The following is a 19210-nucleotide window of genomic DNA, read 5'->3' on the forward strand; positions in this document are numbered from 1 at the left end:
CCGCACGCGCTAAAATACATTTACTCTTCGTTCGTTTCTTTCCATTCGCATTTGGTTTTTTCGTAGCGTTTATTTTGTGTGATTTTGTATTTTGAGTTTATTTTACTAAATAATCAGATTGAAGAATAAAATAATTTTATCATTGTTTTGCTGTAATTATTTTTTGTGTTAAAAAAGTTGCTGTCAAAGATGCGAGCTTCCCGGTTCCGAGGTAAGAATTATTAGTAAGTTTCAGCAGAGTTCAGCGGAGTGAGGCGGAAAAGTGGGAAATTCGTCGAAACCGGTAAGTACTTGTAGGAATGGGCGGAAGGCGGTGCCGACGGCAACAGGTTGCAAGGCTTTACGGGCGTCGGGTACAGTCGCCGCCTGCTTCTCTCCACAATTTTATTAAGAGTTAATAAATACTGCTGATACCAACGTTCTGTACTAATTACCCTAGAGAGACTTATTGTATTAATTTTCTCGCTTTCCTCGCTGAAAATTTCATTTTATTGAGGAAAAAGAAGGTTTAAATTATTCTAATTTATCTTTTGTGGTAGGAACTTAATAGAATTTTTATTGAATGAGTTGTAGGTTTTTGGTTAGGTTTTATCTGTTTTATAAAAAGATATTAGGTACGCTGCAAAAATTTGACCAAAAATCGGCAAATTTAATATAATATAATATATAGCGTAGGGTAAATAATGTTGTTTCTCTGTTCTTAATTTATATGGCCTTCACGTCTCAAGCTATTTAAACAACATTAAATCAGGTTTTTAATTCGTTTTAAATTTGTACTAACTATGACTTATACATTACAAACCATATTTTTTAATTTAATAGAAAGAAGTATAGAAATACGGCTAAAGCAATACCGGTTATTATAAGTGTAAAAATGCGCTACAAATTGACACTCTTTGTATAGGGGAAGTCATTTATAACTTATTTTAAATGGTTATTAATAGCGAATAATTTTGGCGAAACAATGTTAGTAGGAAAATTCTGAAAGTTTAAAACTGTTATACTACTTATCTTAGCGATCTGAAATAAATTATTTAGGTTCTTTATAAAATTGTGTATAAAATTTTAATGTAGAGTAAGGATAGGTACATATAAAATTTGAAATTAACAATTATAACGAAACTTATATAGGTAGTACAAATTAAATTATCAAATGTTTCTATTTCCTTGTGTATCTTTAAATATACATATTTTTATTGAATCTTCGGTACCTATGACGATTTCAAATTATAGGAGTACTTAGTTCAAAATAAGATTCGGATGATTAAGGCTTAAATTTATTGAAATTTGAATACATATAATATTTGAACCGGGCTATTTCTTTTTTCATTAAGTATTATTTACATATTAAAAACAAACAAAGAAAAATCCATAAATTAAAATAGTAGAGATATATTTGTCCTCAACATATTCATCTACAAAACAATCTCACATAAAAGCAAAATAAAATGACCCGACTTAAATGAAACAAAACTACAAGAATCGAGTACATTGTATATATTAATCGTTACACCGGTAGATAATCAGAGGGGGCAGCAGTTTCATAAAGTTTTGAGTGGTGATAAGAGAATCGATCGCATTAGAGAGTCGGCTCACGCGCTGATAAGGCGATGCGGGTACTTGCTATACACTGTCCCACATGCTATGTATACGGTGAAATAATATTAACGCCATAGAAATGTATTTAACGTCATTTCAAAGAATATGAGCATATCCCAATTTTTGATGTAGGAGAGTAGAGTAGAGTAGTAGGGCTATGCTTGGCTAGAAGACCGATATTTGGTGGCGAAAGGTGATTTTTTTAAAACAAACGGAAGTCTCCCTTTGTTTGAAATAGAACCAACTATCTGATAAATTTCTGATTGAATAGCTGTTAGGAGTTAATATAATGATATTTGGAATATTGAACGTTAACGACATGGGAATATTCACTATAACAATGGAGTAGAGCAGAGAATAGTCTTAAATAGTAATTTTAAACTTCCTAGTTAAAGTATGAAAAAAGAAACAATATGGGCTAATTGGTTACTTCATTAATGATTTTAATCTTAATCTTAATGTTAATACTATTATAAAGGCGAAAGTTTGTAAGGATGTATGGATGTATGGATGTATGGATGTTTGTTACTCTTTCACGTAAAAACTACTGAACCGATTACAATGAAATTTAGCACACATATAGAGGGTAACTTGGATTAACACATAGGATAGGTTTTATCCCGGAAATCCCACGGGAACGGGAACTATGCGGGTTTTCCTTTGAAAACGCGGGCGAAGCCGCGGGCGGAAATCTAGTAAGTTATATAAACTTACTCTAAACTACGTCGACGCAAATATTAATAAATGCCACATTTAAATAAAAAGTTTGCGGGCGTAGGTGTTGCTTATTGCGATGGGTGGGTGTCGTTTCATTTCATATACTTGATATCACAAAAGTCTCGACATGTTTGTTTAACTTAATGAAATATTTGTGTGTCGAAAAATCAAACAAAATATGTTAAATTATATTAATTGTTTCAATTCATACATTCATACATTTCAACAGTAGAGTTTATGCCAAGTTATTCCTGAAACCATGAGAGTTTAAAATGTGAGGTCCGTATAAATTTATTCACAAAAATTTTCAGCATATATATACATATATATATATGCTGAAAAACGAAAACTATAAGACGGAACTTTTGATTGATTCCTTTCAAAGTGAGGATTAGAGAAAAACAGATACCTAATACTTATTACAAAAATACTACACAATGAAAAATCAAAAGTGGCCTTTAAGATTTACACTTTTGATTTTTCGTGCCTTCGAAGTCAGTCAGAAGAAGAAAATGAAATTTTAAGATAAAAATAGCTTTATTTAAAGACTTTATTCAAGTTCAATTTTTTTACAATTTTGGTTACGATGATAACAATTAAAAAACGAATTATAATATTCACTCTCAATTTTCCAAATCGTTTCGTGTTCTCTATCCAAGCTTCTAGATTAACATTCGTTTCTGGAAAATCGTTTATTCATTCGTATATCTGCGTGTGTTTATCTGCAAACTTCGGCAGAACATTAGTTTGTCATATGGAGTTAATATCGATGCTATCCGAGGGCGATAATTATGAAGACAGTTCAAAAGCCAGACAAACAGTATACAAAGTTCGCTTAAAACGAACTCCGGAGCGGATATTGAATTTCTAACTTTCGGTTCTGTTACGGATTCCACGCGTCCAATTTGTAAGCGTGTCCGCGGCAAGAGGCGCCCCGGTATTAAAATTTGAAGCGCTCAAACTTGCCTCCTTTTAGTGTTCATTACGTCGGAAAGTTGATGAAAATTCATACAAGTCTAAGTTCTAATGAACACCAGTCGGCGAAGTTGGTCGGATGTAGCGATCGCTCACACTGGACTTTTTGTGAGGAATGCCGCAAAATGCCGAACGCTTTGTTTTACAAAATTAACGTTATCTAAGTTCCTCCGCATACCGATTTAAGAAGCTAATGAGAAAGTTTGTATGGAGGATAAAATTCATTTTAATATCACACATTATGTAGATTATATTGTATTATTCTCATTACTTCACAGTATGTAGTGACGGTAAAATTGGTATTAACTATTAACAATGCATATAAGTCTAACAAAGTAGGTAGGTACTTTAAAGCTCAATTTAAATCAGAATTTTTGCACGTAAGCTCAGAGACACTGGATTAATTTCAGCCACAATATTTCCAAGACGTTCAGACGGTACAATAAAATATTTTTGAGTCTCTAGTCGCTACAAGCCAGAACAATAAATTGGTAACAAATCCTCGGGGCACGAGACAATAAGAAACGGGAGATTCCGCGGTAGACATTAGCCCTGTTGTTATTCTAAGTGGATTAAGGCCAACGCATTTCAGGTCTGGTTAAGCTTGGAACATTAAGTCTGACTGAAAGCTTATTGTGTGCATTTAGAGATCCCAAATTTATAAATTTTGTTTATTGTTTTGGACTTGTGTTATTAACGATTAAATATCGATTATTTAAAAAATACAATTGTTTATTGTTATATTATTTTGATACGTAATGGAATCAAAAATACAAAAATTGTTTAAAATTTATTTATTGGTGGTATGGTATAGCCAATACCTAGTGCAAATTGAATGTAAAGGTTGTATGTTGTATGTTGTAAAAATATTAAAGTAATTATGGTCAGTTAACAGCGTAAAAACTGTAATAATTTATCTGTATATGTTCGCTTGTAGATATAGGTACTATGTAAAAAATTGAGGAGCAGGTATTTCTTCTTCAGATTAAATATTATATTCACATAGATTTTTAAGAATACTTAGCTTTAATTTAATTTCACATTTATTATTTATACATAAGAACTAATTAACTCTGACTCGTTTATAATGAGTCCTCGGAAAGATAGGTTACAAAATCACGAAGAGGCAACTAAAAAATAACATTGTTAGATAAATGTTTTCGTAATTAATTATGTGGATAAGTGTAAACTTAAATATTTAGAAAATATTGTTTACAAAATAGAAGCTCCTACAAGAAATTATCAAAATAAGTTTTTACGCAGAGAGTAGGCGTTCTAAATTTTTATCTCTTATTTTTTTAATATCATTTACTTGTTTTTTACTCCAGGACTCTAGGTTTTTTTTATAATAAATCAATTTTGATTTATTCAGTTTGGCGATTATATTGTAGTTACTTTTATTTCAAATTTTCAAATATAATTATTGTAATATTACTGGACCTAATTATGCAGCACAAATATTGCTGAACAGAGAGTAGAAACTTGAAAAAGTGATCGTTGTACAATTTCATTTCATCTATATTAATTTATCAAGCCAATCAGTTATTGCTAACTCATTAAATAAATGTAAGAAAGAGTTCGCGATCGCTCAGATCGTCAATGATTGATCGGATCCCGAAGTTACCCCACTTTCTCCAAGTGGAATGAAGTAGGGTAAGATGTATATTGGAAGTCGTGTCGAATTACCCATTTATTCACTTATGTCGAGTGTTTATTTGAGTTGTGACATGATATGTTTCCTGAGCGCGATGAGAGCAATAAATTACTTAGTCATTTGGTTTCGTGTGACAACAATCGTGCGGTTGCGTTTCATTTTCAAGTGATAATTCAACTGAATTGTAAGGTTATAGTGTAGAGGGAATGATTACGATTTAAGTTTGGAAATTTTCAACCTCAAAAGGAAACAATGTAAAGAGTACACTTTCATAGGATGTAATAATGCCTATATTTTTTAAAATTGGCTCTATACTTTTCATCAAATAGACTGAAGTGTCCATCCACTACGCCACAGGCCTACCCAATTACATTACGTAAATAATGAAAATGCCATCCCTTAACTAAATCCTTTTAATAAAATGCTGAGAATATCCATCGTCTCAATAAGATGCCCTTATAGCTGAACAATTCATTTTTTCTCCGCGAAGTAGGACAAAACTTACTACTTATATTTTCGTGGACCCTTCCGTACTCCGCTCACAATGAAATATGAACTACTCGAAAACAAAGTCAACAAGCATAAAAATCTATTTCGTAATACAGTCGTGAAGGCGGTCTGTGGGGTTGACGAGTGTATTGATGCAACTCTAGTTTATTTATTGGAAAATTTTATATAGCAGATTGGTATCCACTTCATTTACAAACGAACAAAGTTTTAAAGAATTAAAACAGAAGCACTTCATCACGTTGTAACTTAAAAATTCTAAGCAACATCACAATTTTATTAAGAGCTCGCAAGTCGTAAAAGCAACCGGCAATCTGGTGCTCGCAATGCAAGTTTAAAAGCCGTGAAATAATTCAAAAGAGTACTCGTTAAAATGCAGCTTGAATTTACAAACCGCGAGACGAGGTTTATCACCTGAAGCAGCTTTATGGCTGGCGTACCATAAACTTGCCGGCGCACTTCTGCTGACATAGAAATAGTTTACAAGCCGACTGACTTATCTCCCCCCTGCAGCGATAGCGCGACACTCCTAATCAGACGAATAAAAGTTTATACGTCATTTTTAGAAGGTTTTACGGTTAACACTTTGTAAACTGAATTAAACCCTAAATGGTTGTTTGCGAGCGATGCGATTAAAAAGTTTTTAGATGTTTTTGAACGTCTTACGATCTGTTTGCAAGAGGTTGGGCAAATTCCCAATTAAATATCCCCGTTCAAACGGAGGTTTTCTTTGTGTCTTAACTTTTAAAGTTAAAATCGTCTATGATTAGGTTACATTACGAATATTTAAATACATTAACATTATCAATGGAATAAAAATGTTCACAATAATATTTCGCAATAACACAATACTGATACAATCGAATAAGATATGAGTTTATGGAAACTCAATAATCGTAGTTTCTAAGTGACTTAACATGAACGAGCTGGGGCGAGACGAAATCGTTTTGCAAAGTGTTTGTGTATTCTTTTACATGTTCAAACCTTGCTGGTTTGTTTGCATTGTACCTAAATGTAGGAAGGCTATATAAACATTTAACGAAATAAGAAAAATAACTAACTATGTTATTAAATACGATCTTTATAAAATGTCTCGACTCTACATAAGTATATCATCTAACTTATTCATTTTGAAATTTTATTAAAGTACGAGTATGAGCTAAAACCTTCTAAATCTAAATATTCAAAAATATTCGAGTTAATCGTATATCAGAGATGAAATAAACGTTCAGTATAGGCAATATCGAGCCGTTTACGCTCCCCTGTCGGAAAAACTCTTATTGTTCAATAAAAATGTTATGAGGTAACTCTATTCAATGAACCCTACTGTTATTGAAATCTGCGTTTCGGTTAAAGTAGTATTTCTTGTGAACGAGCCACAATAAACGGGCTTGTATCGAGCCATTGTTGCTACTCTGATTGCTTTTATGATGATTTCCACCGAAACAATGCATTGCGATAACGGAGCCTTACGAATATCATATTTAGATGGGGTTCACGTTAAATTTAGGAGGAAAATCCTATTTATAGCTTAGATGTCGTTATTGTTCATGTACATATTTCATTTTCATTTTAATAAAGGTTTTAAATTTAAAATATAACTTAATGCGAAAAGTAAAAAATGTTGTTAATATTACAACATTCTAACAAAAATTATTAATTTTCATATGTAGAGCGACGTATATTCCAAGAATAATTTTCAAAAATATTCGGTTTCCGAATGAACTTCAATTTTTCAATATAATATTCCTACATATTAAAAAACATCTTCTAACCAAAATTAATTTAGAAAGTTTCCTCCATACACACGTCAAAAAATATCCACCGTTGAACATTTATTGGTGCAATTCCCCAAAGGATTCGTCCATTTCCCGTGCAAAGTCAATATGTCGACGGAGATGAGTTATTTTTCTACTACTCTGTGTGAGATGCCTGATGCCGTATTCCCAAATAAATAATAAATATATCAACATATGAAAATTCGTGAGTGTTTTGAATTTTACATTCAGTTTGCCAATTGTCCATATTACATTTAGGTAAATTTTTTTTGTAATTCCTTCAGATCGGGAGAGCAATATATTTAGCTATAGCAATAAATATTTATCTGATAGCAAAAAAAAATATGTCTTACATTGTTTGTATGAAAAATGCAATGTATGAAACCTAAAATACCTTATACTATAATTTTTACATTTTACAACAAAATGCATGAATTCATAACTCTATTTTTTTCGATTTTTGATGAAGGTCTGCGTTTTCATTAATTTTTTTTACAGGAACATAATGATAGCAACTATTTAAAAAATATAAAACCTGTACAAAAGCTTAAATTTTTCACTCAAGCGCAAAAAAACTAAAACAAATAATACCACAGTTCCAAATATAATAAGTAGTATGACATGTCATAGCTTAAAATAACTTTATACAAGGGTCCAACCATTAAATCTTCTGGGAATTCAGCCTTCTGTAAGAAACTTTCACATTTTAAGACATTATTTAGTTTCCACCAGCCCCTCTTGAGATATGAATTGAATTTCGTTTTTAGCATTTATATTAAAAAATAGATATATGATATATTTTTTAATCTAGTAACTATTTTTAATCTAGGTGTAGCTACCTATAAGAACTTTATTTCCAGTGAGTTATGGAAGAAAACAATCAATATCATCATCATATTTATCTTTGAAAAGTTAAATCAATACGGTTCAATTAAACTTTTTATTTTATAGGTATACCTACCTATCTCATGTGTGAATGCATTCGTTATAATATGGATACTATCTTTCCCGTTTATGCAGTTATCATTTAACATTCTAACGGTACAGTTTATAAGACCTTCCAAGAAATTACTAATAGCAAGCGATATAACTGGTCATATTTTAATGGCTAGTCAAATAAGTTGTTCATTCGACCTTTGAGAGCTAAATCCACGAAATCCAAGCTAATGGTCCGCTTTTGAGCTTAGATATCGTTTTCACTGGAATACGACCGCTTAATGAAGCTGTATATTAGTCAGCTGACGTGCAAAGCGATTCATTTAATTAGTGTACCCGCAATTAGGTCAATTACTACGGATAATATATTAATATAAGTAAGTAGTTGGGTGTTTGAAACTGTTGGATGCTTTCCATTTGTGAGTTACAATCGGCTTATATGCTTGAATTGGTAAATTGTTGTTTTACTATTGATAATAATAAAGGTATTGCTATTTTGATAAATAGTTAAAGTAAGTAAAAAAATAAGATTTTCACGAGCTTTCATTGTGCCAAATCTAGACAAAGACTTAGAAATTACTTCCAAGATTGGTACAATTGTATAAGTAGATGATATATATCAATCTTAAAAGTTTCTCTACACATCCCGTAGCATAAGTTCCCGCATTAGACACAGAGTCAATACCAAAGTGTATGTCTAAGGAATGAAAAACGGAACACATAAAATAGTCTTTATTCTTTAACATTGTTGGTAGATCCACACATAACGGTGTAAATGGGTTAATAAAAGCAATTCCTCTCAGTCCCGGCAGTGGGGCACAAATTACATCGTCCCATATACAATTTGGGGTCACTGTCTCGACGACAGGGCTGTCACTTTGTGGGTAATAATTTGACGTGCTATGATCTTTGTGTGATCTTTTATTTAGCTATGAAGTATGAAATCTAATTTTAATATCCGATTTAAGTTTGTATGTAATACGGGATTTATATATCTAATTGTAAATTGAAAGTACATCCATAGGTTTCTAAAAAAAGCCCAAATAAAATTTTAGATATCGCTCATTAAGTGCAATTAATAGTTTTTATTTTAAAAATATCACTCTAGACACGGTATGCTAATTAGGAATCTGTACTTCAATGGGTATGACATGGCAACCCTAATGTCGTAGGGAGGGCTACAATTTGCACCGGACGCCGGTCGCTATGCACGTGTATTTTACTGCAGGCTGTATTAAACGGTGGCTCTTCTGTACATGCCCACTTTATTTCCTTTACATTTCAACGATTTTTATCTCCTGCCCGACTCGTATGATCTGATGTATGATGCAAAAATAAACACCTAGAAGAATACAGAAATTATTTTTGGAATAAAGAGCACTATATTGAAACTTTAAATCGAAACATCGTATCTTGTTTCTTGTAGCATCCATATTCTTTTTCAGGTTAAAAAGTTCGTTTAAATATACCATTACAAAAATAAAATATGATTTGATAATTCAAATTAGCAACCGTTTTCGACTTATCCAATAAACCGACATTCCTACATCCCATTCATGCAAGAAACACAATATTTTAACGCATTTTTCGAGGAACAAATTAAAGGTTGTCAACAGATTTATTACTCGCTCCAGTGAATTCGACACCGTCTCGGGGGAGTCGATCGTAATTATATCCACCTCCAAGTGTTTGCTCAAACTTATCTAGATGTAATTAACAAGTCGTCTACATTATAACCTGATCAACACTTATATCAAAAACCAATTCTACGGTTATTGGGTATTATATCAGAGCGTTATATGTATAACTTATTTGTCTATTTGTTATTTTAGATTAATAAGTTCTAGTATTGGGTTTGTTTCAATAAATGAATTTGTTCGGTCTGGTGTAGTTTATAAAAAATAGAGCTTTAATTCTTAGACCTTACCTATATTCTGCCTATATTAACTTTTTGACATTCTCACATTCGACAAATATTTGTAGACATGTATAAATAAATATTTATAAACATGTATGTTACTTGATCGAAAATATATCAATAACTTAATTATTATGCATAAAATTACGAGCACGTATTTCTAAAGAAACCAAATAGGGTATTATGAAGTCAAGCTTACACCCAAGGGCTGCAAGAGGCTCCGAGGGGAGGGAGGTATCCAAGGTATCTCGATGGTAAGCGAGGGAGATTATAGATGGCAGGATAAGCTACGAATTAGATACAACGAATTTTGTATGAAGTCATACCGTTCGCTTTGAGAATGAAATATTAGGTTTGTTTTACAAAAACCTCTTAAGTGAGCATTATGATCTTAATGCGATAGAAGATAATGTTTTAACTTGTGTTTATTATTTAACGATGAATGTTCGCAAATCGTTTGAGAGATATTTTATGCTTTAAATTTGGAATGTGAGGTTTGATGTAGAGTGAAATATAGTATAATATATTTTTTGTGAATATACGAGTATAATTTAGCCTAAAAATTTAACTTACAATATTGAAATATGTATTTAAGGTTATGTTAGAACCAATGATATATTAATAATTAACTTCTCATCACAATTAACGTTTGTTCAGGCTCCGGGAACACAAGTTACAACTGTTTGCCCGTAATACGAAATATAAGAACATGTATAGGCGAACAAGACGAAGGTAATCTTTGTACATTTACAGGCTAAGGATCCCGCCGCGGGCTGCACCCAAACAAAAACCCACCCTCAGGCTTCTTAAATCTCAATTAAGGCACAACCTCGTCTCAGACCCGCACGTACCTTGAATTAAATTAATGACTACACATATTGCAACTGTACTGACTTCACCTGAATTAATTGCTTTTTTTCTAGCCACAGGTTAAATGTTTTAGTGGATAGCGTGTTAATTTATTTAGTGCTCCGAATGGAATTGGTTTGTAATGTGATGAGGTGGATTTGTTCTCTGTTTTATTTGAAAGTATCTGTAGAATTGAAGTTTTACTTGAGCTTTTTATATTAAACAATAATAAGAGTAATGCTTTTATAAGGAATAGGTTGTAAAAACGTTACTCTACAACTCGACTCTACAAAAATGGAAATGGGATTTTTCTAATTAGTTAATGCTTTTAAGATGCAGTTCTGCCAAGATTACCATTACATATAATTGAAATTAGGTATTAAAACATTAAAAATGAATAAAAGCTCTCTTTGACTTTTTTAATGATTTCCTAAAACTCCAATAATTGTATTTTTTCTAACTAAACAATAAAAATTGTTTCGATGTTATTATAAAAATAAACAAACTATTAATACAGTGTTATGCGATATAATCTGTACGTCTGTCGTATTTTCCCCAAATCCGCTTGTTTCTATGACAACGGCTCAGAGCCCCAGAGTCAAAGCGTGAGGCGAAATAATGACGGCATGAAATATGGCAGCCGAATGTGACTGTCATACAATAGGACTTCTCACATCCCTTTTTAAGTTGGAAAATTTACAGAGCCTCTCACACGTTCTGAAGATTTCGTTTCTTTAATAAACAATTCACAAAGTAAACTTCCCAACAAATTTTTCTGAATCCTTGTATCTTCAAATTATTACAATTTTATAACATTTAAATTTAGCTTCTATTTGCGGCTTATTTTTAATAAAATATGCTACGTTTTTTCTGAATTCAAATGATATTTGTTAGAGAAAAATGTTTCTTTCCCGGCTCATTATATGGTATCATCCCTGAGGGAAATTCTAAATACGATATCTGGTAGGCATACAACGATATTGAAAAACAAAGTCATCCTGATAAATGTAGGGAGAGTCAGTGTGGAATCATAACAGCGATTTAGGATCAAATATCAATACCTAATTACAATTAGTCCTAAATAATATCAAATAATTCCGGTCATGTACGCAGATGTAATTTTGTTAAGCGTTCGCATAGCGTTGCGACTGCCACGCATTCCTGTTCAACACAAATGTATAACTGTGTATGTACTACGGAAATTAAACTGAGTATTAGTGCCCTGCAATCTGCTGCGTGTACATATGTTGTGTTTATCCACAATTGAATAGTGGAGTACATATGTATGCGTTAGAATGGTATGCAATAATTAGCTAAATGTGAGAGCTATTAAAGCAATTGCTTTTATCGATGGAAATTAATTCTAAACATTCCTTATTTCATGTTCATTTGTACATTTCAGAGTTAGATTAGCTCGTTTAGGTTATGCAATCGAACAGAATTGTAATTCAATGTGATTATAATCCATACTAATATTATAAACGCGAAAGTAACTCTGTCTGTCTGTCTGTTACTCAATCACGCCTAAACTACTGAATCAATTTGCATGAAATTTGGTATGGAGATATTTTGATACCCGAGAAAGGACATCATAGGCTACTTTTTATCCCAGGAAAATGACGCAATCCTGGAAATCCCACGGGAACGGGAACTATGCGGATTTTTCTTTGACTGCGCGGGCAAAGCCGCGGGCGGAAACCTAGTAATACAATATTCGTTAAAATACAATTTCTAGTTACCTACACTCGGGTTAGTTTTAAATTACTTATATTATGTTTTAAAGAAATTACTCAGCGTGTTTCGCCACCGAGGTATATGGTATTCATTATGTTATCATGCTATGCCCGAGGGTTTAGAGCTGTTATAAATTTTTAAAAGAGCGTTTTTACTGAAATACAATTATATCCACAACAGACTTTTAAAACAATCCTCAGGAAAGTTAAGTGACTAAAATATCTTTTTCTAAATTAGAAGTCTCCTCTATTTCAAATCCTAATCAATACTTACCATGTGAGCAATACGTCCTGACAAATTCATAATAGTCGTGATTCGTGAAGGTTTATTGTCCGTCCGTCAAACAAGGCTTTGGTTTGCCCTTGCTTATATAAGTATAATCCCTATAATACACGTTCATATGAAAATTACATTACCTGTAGTTATTACTCAATTACGATGTAGAGCTATATTTCGTGAGTTCCCAAGAACGACGAGCCGATCAGCTTTCTGGATTAAATTTAAATATCCGGCATCCATTTATATTTTCATAACGAATGCATTTTAAAAGCCTTATTTACAACACGCCATGACTTGTGATAAACGAGTGCGAGTGTCACGTCATCCTGCTGATGATAATAAGCCATTTCCACTATTGGTGATCTGACAAAAACTTAATTATGTCATATGTTATATGCTAGGTTCTTTATTTAAGAAAGCTCACTCCTATATCGTTTAGCAGCAACTTAATGATGGACATATAATAAAAAGTATCTAGAACTGTATTGAAAAAAGGTGTACTTACACAATATTAAAGCATAAATTACCTTTATTATTATTTTCGTAGAGCCAGTCTCAGATAAATATTATTCAAAGTTATCCAAAATGATTTAACGCTTCCATGCAAATGCGATGCAATAAATATTTAAATGGAATTCAGTAATGTTTATTATTATTTTTCGATAACGCTGAAATCAATAAAACTCTATTTACTCTTTCGGCCCTACTAATTGAATTGAGTTTGTGCACTGTCATACGCTTCGATCAAATTAATTAAACTTTTAAGTGCGAGCTACTTCAGGGTATACGAGGATCGTTCTGTTTTTATAGCTGATAAAATTTACGGGAAAATACTCCACATAACCATCACTCTTTCGCATTATGCCTATAGACGTATACGAAATTACAATTAATTTATTACGTATTATTTCAGTTCGTGTCGTTTTACGACGGCTTTGAGCGGCGTGCGTGCGAGCCCGGTCGCAGGTATTGTTGCTCGTGACAATAAATAAGACGTAAAATTTTATTTTACAGCGGTAAACGAAAGAAGCTAACGAAATTACATTCAATTACGGGAGTCTGCGGGCGCATTCTTCCTCCGCAATAAAGGCCGCAGAACAATGTTCTTCGCGTAAATTTTTCGGACATAAAACTCTGAAAAGTTACTAAGACGTAGAGCGACATTAAACGTTTATTGAGGTAGCTATCGCTGAATCGCGACGTCGCTCCTCCGACTCAATTAAGTTTCGCGTAAGAAAAATAAAAATTTCCCCACAAACGTTCCTCATTCACAATGTAAACAAGGATACGGCAAATTAAGTGAGCAAAATAAGGTCCCCTTAAATTAGGTCACGCACCGGAGTGCGACTTTTGAGGGTTCTTGATGTTGCTATAAAAAAACTTCATCTGCAAAAATGCTATGATTGTTTTGCAACTATATTGATATTTTATAGGATTATGAACAATATTTGCTAGTTATTAATGGAACTCTAGTGATCGAACTATCAACTGTTTAGCAATAATGTTTTAATAAAGCAACTATGCAGTGAGTGCCAAACATAAAGTAAAGCGAAACGACGTGTAATTCGCACGAACATAATTCACATATCTGTCGGTACCCGAAATTACTCAGTAACGTAACCAATTTTCTTACCTTTGACAAAATCACAGCTTCTCTCTGCCTATTACGTAACATTACCCAAAGGACGCACGCGGGGCGAATACAGGAAGCATAAACATGTGTCAACTTACGTTTACGCGTTTTGAATCATATAAATGAGTGTTAAAGTTCATTTTCGCCCGTTAAGGTGTCGCCGAAAGATGAGCATGTAACAGACGATCCATAAAGCACTCTCGGGGAATGACGTTAGGCCTATAATAGGTCCTTACGTGAAGGGTCTCGTTCGTGCTTGCGCCGCTCGTAAAGGAGTGCGAGAGGAGCAAATTAGAAAATCTTTTGGAGAATAATTTAAGAAGTAAGCCCGCCGCGGTTACGGAGTTAACTTTGTTTCCCGTCTCCGCAGGGAGGCAGCGGACGATCAAAGATTGCCGCACTCGGCACTGCTCTTTAATTTATAGACGCAACGGCGTTGTTAATTTATATTAGCCGCGAACATTTTAATTATCATATGTTTTTACGTGTAATTATGTGTTCGGGTGTAAACAAGATTGACGTGTCGTTGGGGGTGTCTTTATCGGTTTTTATAAATGGTAATTATCACGATACCAAAATATATTCAGCCATCCCTTCGTCGGGTTGCTATTATACCTTTTTTAAGGCATGTTCTTACACTATATAAAAAAAAGTTACCATAAGATTATATAATTCTCATAATTAATTTATTATGTAAAGCAAAGTAACGTCGGTTAAAGTGTGTTCTTAATTTCACAAAAACCAAAAAGTTATACGAGTAATAAAAACATGCTTCGTTTACAAAGAACACATTACACATGTTTGACTTTACTATATAACATAACAATACTCGAGTCGCTACGTATCACAAAGCTATCCAAACTTCCCCTGTGAAACTTTATCCTTCTTCGCGATCATATTTTTGTATTTTTCTTGGTTGTGACGTGAAGCGTTAAAATGTATTCCATAAATCTCGATATACTTGTGAATTTTCAACGAGGCCTAACAAAAATACTTACTTAACAATTTGTCGGAGAACTTGAAAACGATTAACAAATGTACCGCTGTTAGCTTTCAGAGTCGGAAATTAATAAAGTTCCGCCGTCGCGTCTCGGCTTTGGCAATACAATGTCCTCCCGTGATGGTCGACAAAACGTTACGTGGGATTGCGAGCTATCCTAGTAAAATATTGACACAAATCCCTTAACTTATAAAATTGTGCTTCCGTCTTCGATGTGGGCAATATGGGATTTCCGTCAGTTTGATGTAGGGCCCGGGGCGGCGCGGGAGTGGGCCGTGTTTGCGCGGGGGACACCTGGCCTCTACGTAGGGCTGCCCCTAATTTATAATTACAGTCAACTTAAAACAGAAAAGAATTGTTAAAAGTATCCTTGTAAATTAAAAACAATTTAACGACTAATGAAAATCAGTCTTTACCAATTTCTTTCAAAGATAAACTTCAATCTAAATCCTACTTAAATATGTAGTTTTCAAATAGCAATATATAATAATATCCAGGAATATTTGTTCAAATCGCCAACCCTATGCTTCCGGGACTGTGTAGATCGATATCTTTCGCATTGTGGCAGTCTCACGCGCTAATGCACTGCGATGAAACGAAGCCACTCGTGAAACTCTTCAAACCACTTCAGGATTCAAGATGTAGGGAAATGTGGAATATAGTAACACTATATTTTTATACAAATACGGTTTTTTTACGTACTTTAACGGATTTGTTATGGTGGGTTTGTTTGTAATAAACTCTATGTAGAGAATTTGTATATATTTTTAATAATTTAAAATTTCATGCTTTTTGTAAATAAATCTTTGTATGTTTGTTTGAACGCGCTAATCTCAGGAACTACTGGTCCGATTTGAAAAATTCTTTCGGTGTTAGATAGCCCATTTATCGAGGAAGGCTATATATTATCATCACGCTAAGACCAACAGGAGCGGAGCAATGCGGGTGAAACCGTGGAGCACAGCTAGTATTAAATATACTTAGATACTTTCAGTAAAGTACGAGGATAGATTTTAATACATAATATGTTAAAATTTTCCTGCATTTATTAGACTGTGGTATGCTTTTAAAGAAAAAGTTAATAGAAAAATAAAAATAAGTGTCAGTTTTTATAAACAACTAGCGGTCCGCCCCGGCTTCGCCCGTGGTACATATTTACGTTTTCTCTGCATAAAAACCATCCTGGTACTTCAAGGAATATAATAAAAAAGAATTATCGAAATCGGTTCAGCCGTTCTCGAGTTATGCGCTTACCAACACATTTTGCGATTCATTTTTATATATAAGATATCATTTTCAACGATTATAAACAGGTCTGTCATAAAGAAAGGTATTCCCGGCTATAAAAATTAGCCGTAAAGCCTCAAAATAGTGAAGTTACTATTGGTTTTCAAAAACACTGTCACATCATTGAGATAATATTAATATGGAGACGACACCGCCTACATCACTTATGTTCCACTCAACATACGTCATGTGACGTATGTTGAGCGGTATTTTTTAATAGTTTTAAAGTGAAACGCATCAAACATGCCTTCGTGTGTGTTACGATATTGCACAAATAATACAAATAATACGGAAAAGTGCAAAGGAATAACTTTCATCGTTAAGTACCTAACTAGATAATAATTTTTAAAACTTAGTTAGAGCAAAAAAATGGCGCACAGATTTTGTTCGTGGTGTCTCCTCCATACGTAGTAATATTATCTCAATGTGTCACATAAACATTTTAGTGCACGGAAACAATACGCTTAATCCTAGAGGGAGCCAGGAGGGGTTGGAAATGGAAAAATATTTGTCTGGCAGAGACCGACATGGCCATTGTAAACTTTGCTCACTAAGACCAGGCACGATTTATTAACTGTCAACTGTCTGTTATAATGTACTTTCATACTTCGATATTTTTAAACATCGTACCTATAAGTACGATAGATATATAGTTATAGTTCAATTTAATAATTATTTATTATTAAATTGAAATATTTAATATTAAATAATTCAATTTATGAAATCAAAATACTAGTTTAAAATATTGAGTTTAAAATATTCGATATCCTCTACTCGTGTATAAAAACAATAGTATTGTTCGTTTTTAAATATAATTTTGTAATTTGTGTTGTTTTAAAATGAAATATTCCATTGCAGTGAAAGTGGAAACCTGAAATTATCCAGGTCCGCTTTAATAATACAATAGTCGCCTTCTAGAGAAGAAGAGAAGAGATTGCTTTTGAGTAATAAGGCCGCCTTTTAGTACGTATGCCGTGTGTTTTCATTGTATTTAATTATAGTATAGCTTATTTTTATTTGTTATATTATGTACAATAAATAATAAATAAATAGTATGTATACTGAATAAGTAAACTATACTAAATATTAGATATAAATTTCAAAAACCGGTAAAAAAGATTGGCGATTAAAAATAACACTGAACCAGATTCAATATCAATTAGATTAATTTTTATTTCGATGAACTTTTATGGACAATAAGGCTTGAAATTGTTTTTAACTGACATGTACGAACCATTAGCATCATTAGTTTTATAATATACAATGATTAGCATACATATTATTTACAATAAGCACTGATAGGACATTAACTAATACTAATATTAGGGAAATTAAAGCCTTGAAAAAAAAATTACCAATAAAAAAGACATCAATTCCGTTCAACATTTATAATCCAACAAAATTTTTAAACAATATAAACACGAAAATTAAAACACAAAATAACAACATAATCTGTGAAAATTTCACGGAGCGACACCACAACTAGTTCACAATACGTCGAAGTATTTTGCGCTCATATTTAGGACATAGTTGAGCCGAAGTTTGAGTAAGCTCATTACACCTTGCACGTTCACTTTACAGCTTTTAAATATTTGCGGCGGATTGTTCGCTTTTATGACGGCATTATGCAAACTGTAGCTCGCATCAGATTGTATTATTATTGCTTCATAACCGTTTTGTTATGGAGCTACGTAAACTTATTAAAGTTTAAATTTTATTATGAAATTGATTGTAGTTCTTATCTTGTTATCTTTTGTGCGTTAACGAGTAGCTACTAGTTAGTCACAATTTTATTTTATTGATTCAACTATAAATTTAGAAATATTAATATCAATTCAAATTATTTAGCGACTATCATGCATGCATAGAAATAGGCATATAAAAAGCTCTACATATGTTTCATCATGTAGCAAAGACTGGAAAATCACTAACATCGATTTGATTTCTAATATCAAATACCCAATTTTATTCGCACTAAATCCATATGAGCAATGAACGCGGTGGTGTACCCGTAGCGCACATTGAAGGCGCAGCAGTCTGAAGCCCAGTTTAATGCCTTTTTATGTCGTGTACCAGATTGAATCCTCCCGTCCGCCATTTAAACGGGATCGCTTTACACTCATCAATTCTGCTTTAATAGAGACGTTCGCTTTATACTTAATGACCGTGTAAATACGGCGGGTGCTATTCTTGAGTGTATAGTTAATGTCTTCAAGGCTCTTAAATAGATCCTGAATGGAATTGTTTAGCGCTGCTCCCATATGTTTAGTTAATACACATTATTATTTACTTCAGCCCTAAATATATAGCTACGTTGTTATAATTTAGATGTCTATTTCAACAC

This window comes from Colias eurytheme, chromosome 16, assembly GCF_061535395.1.
Source record: "Colias eurytheme isolate Ceu_HAF_F1 chromosome 16, ilColEury1 Martin Lab GWU primary, whole genome shotgun sequence".
NCBI classification, from domain to species: Eukaryota; Metazoa; Arthropoda; class Insecta; order Lepidoptera; family Pieridae; genus Colias; species Colias eurytheme.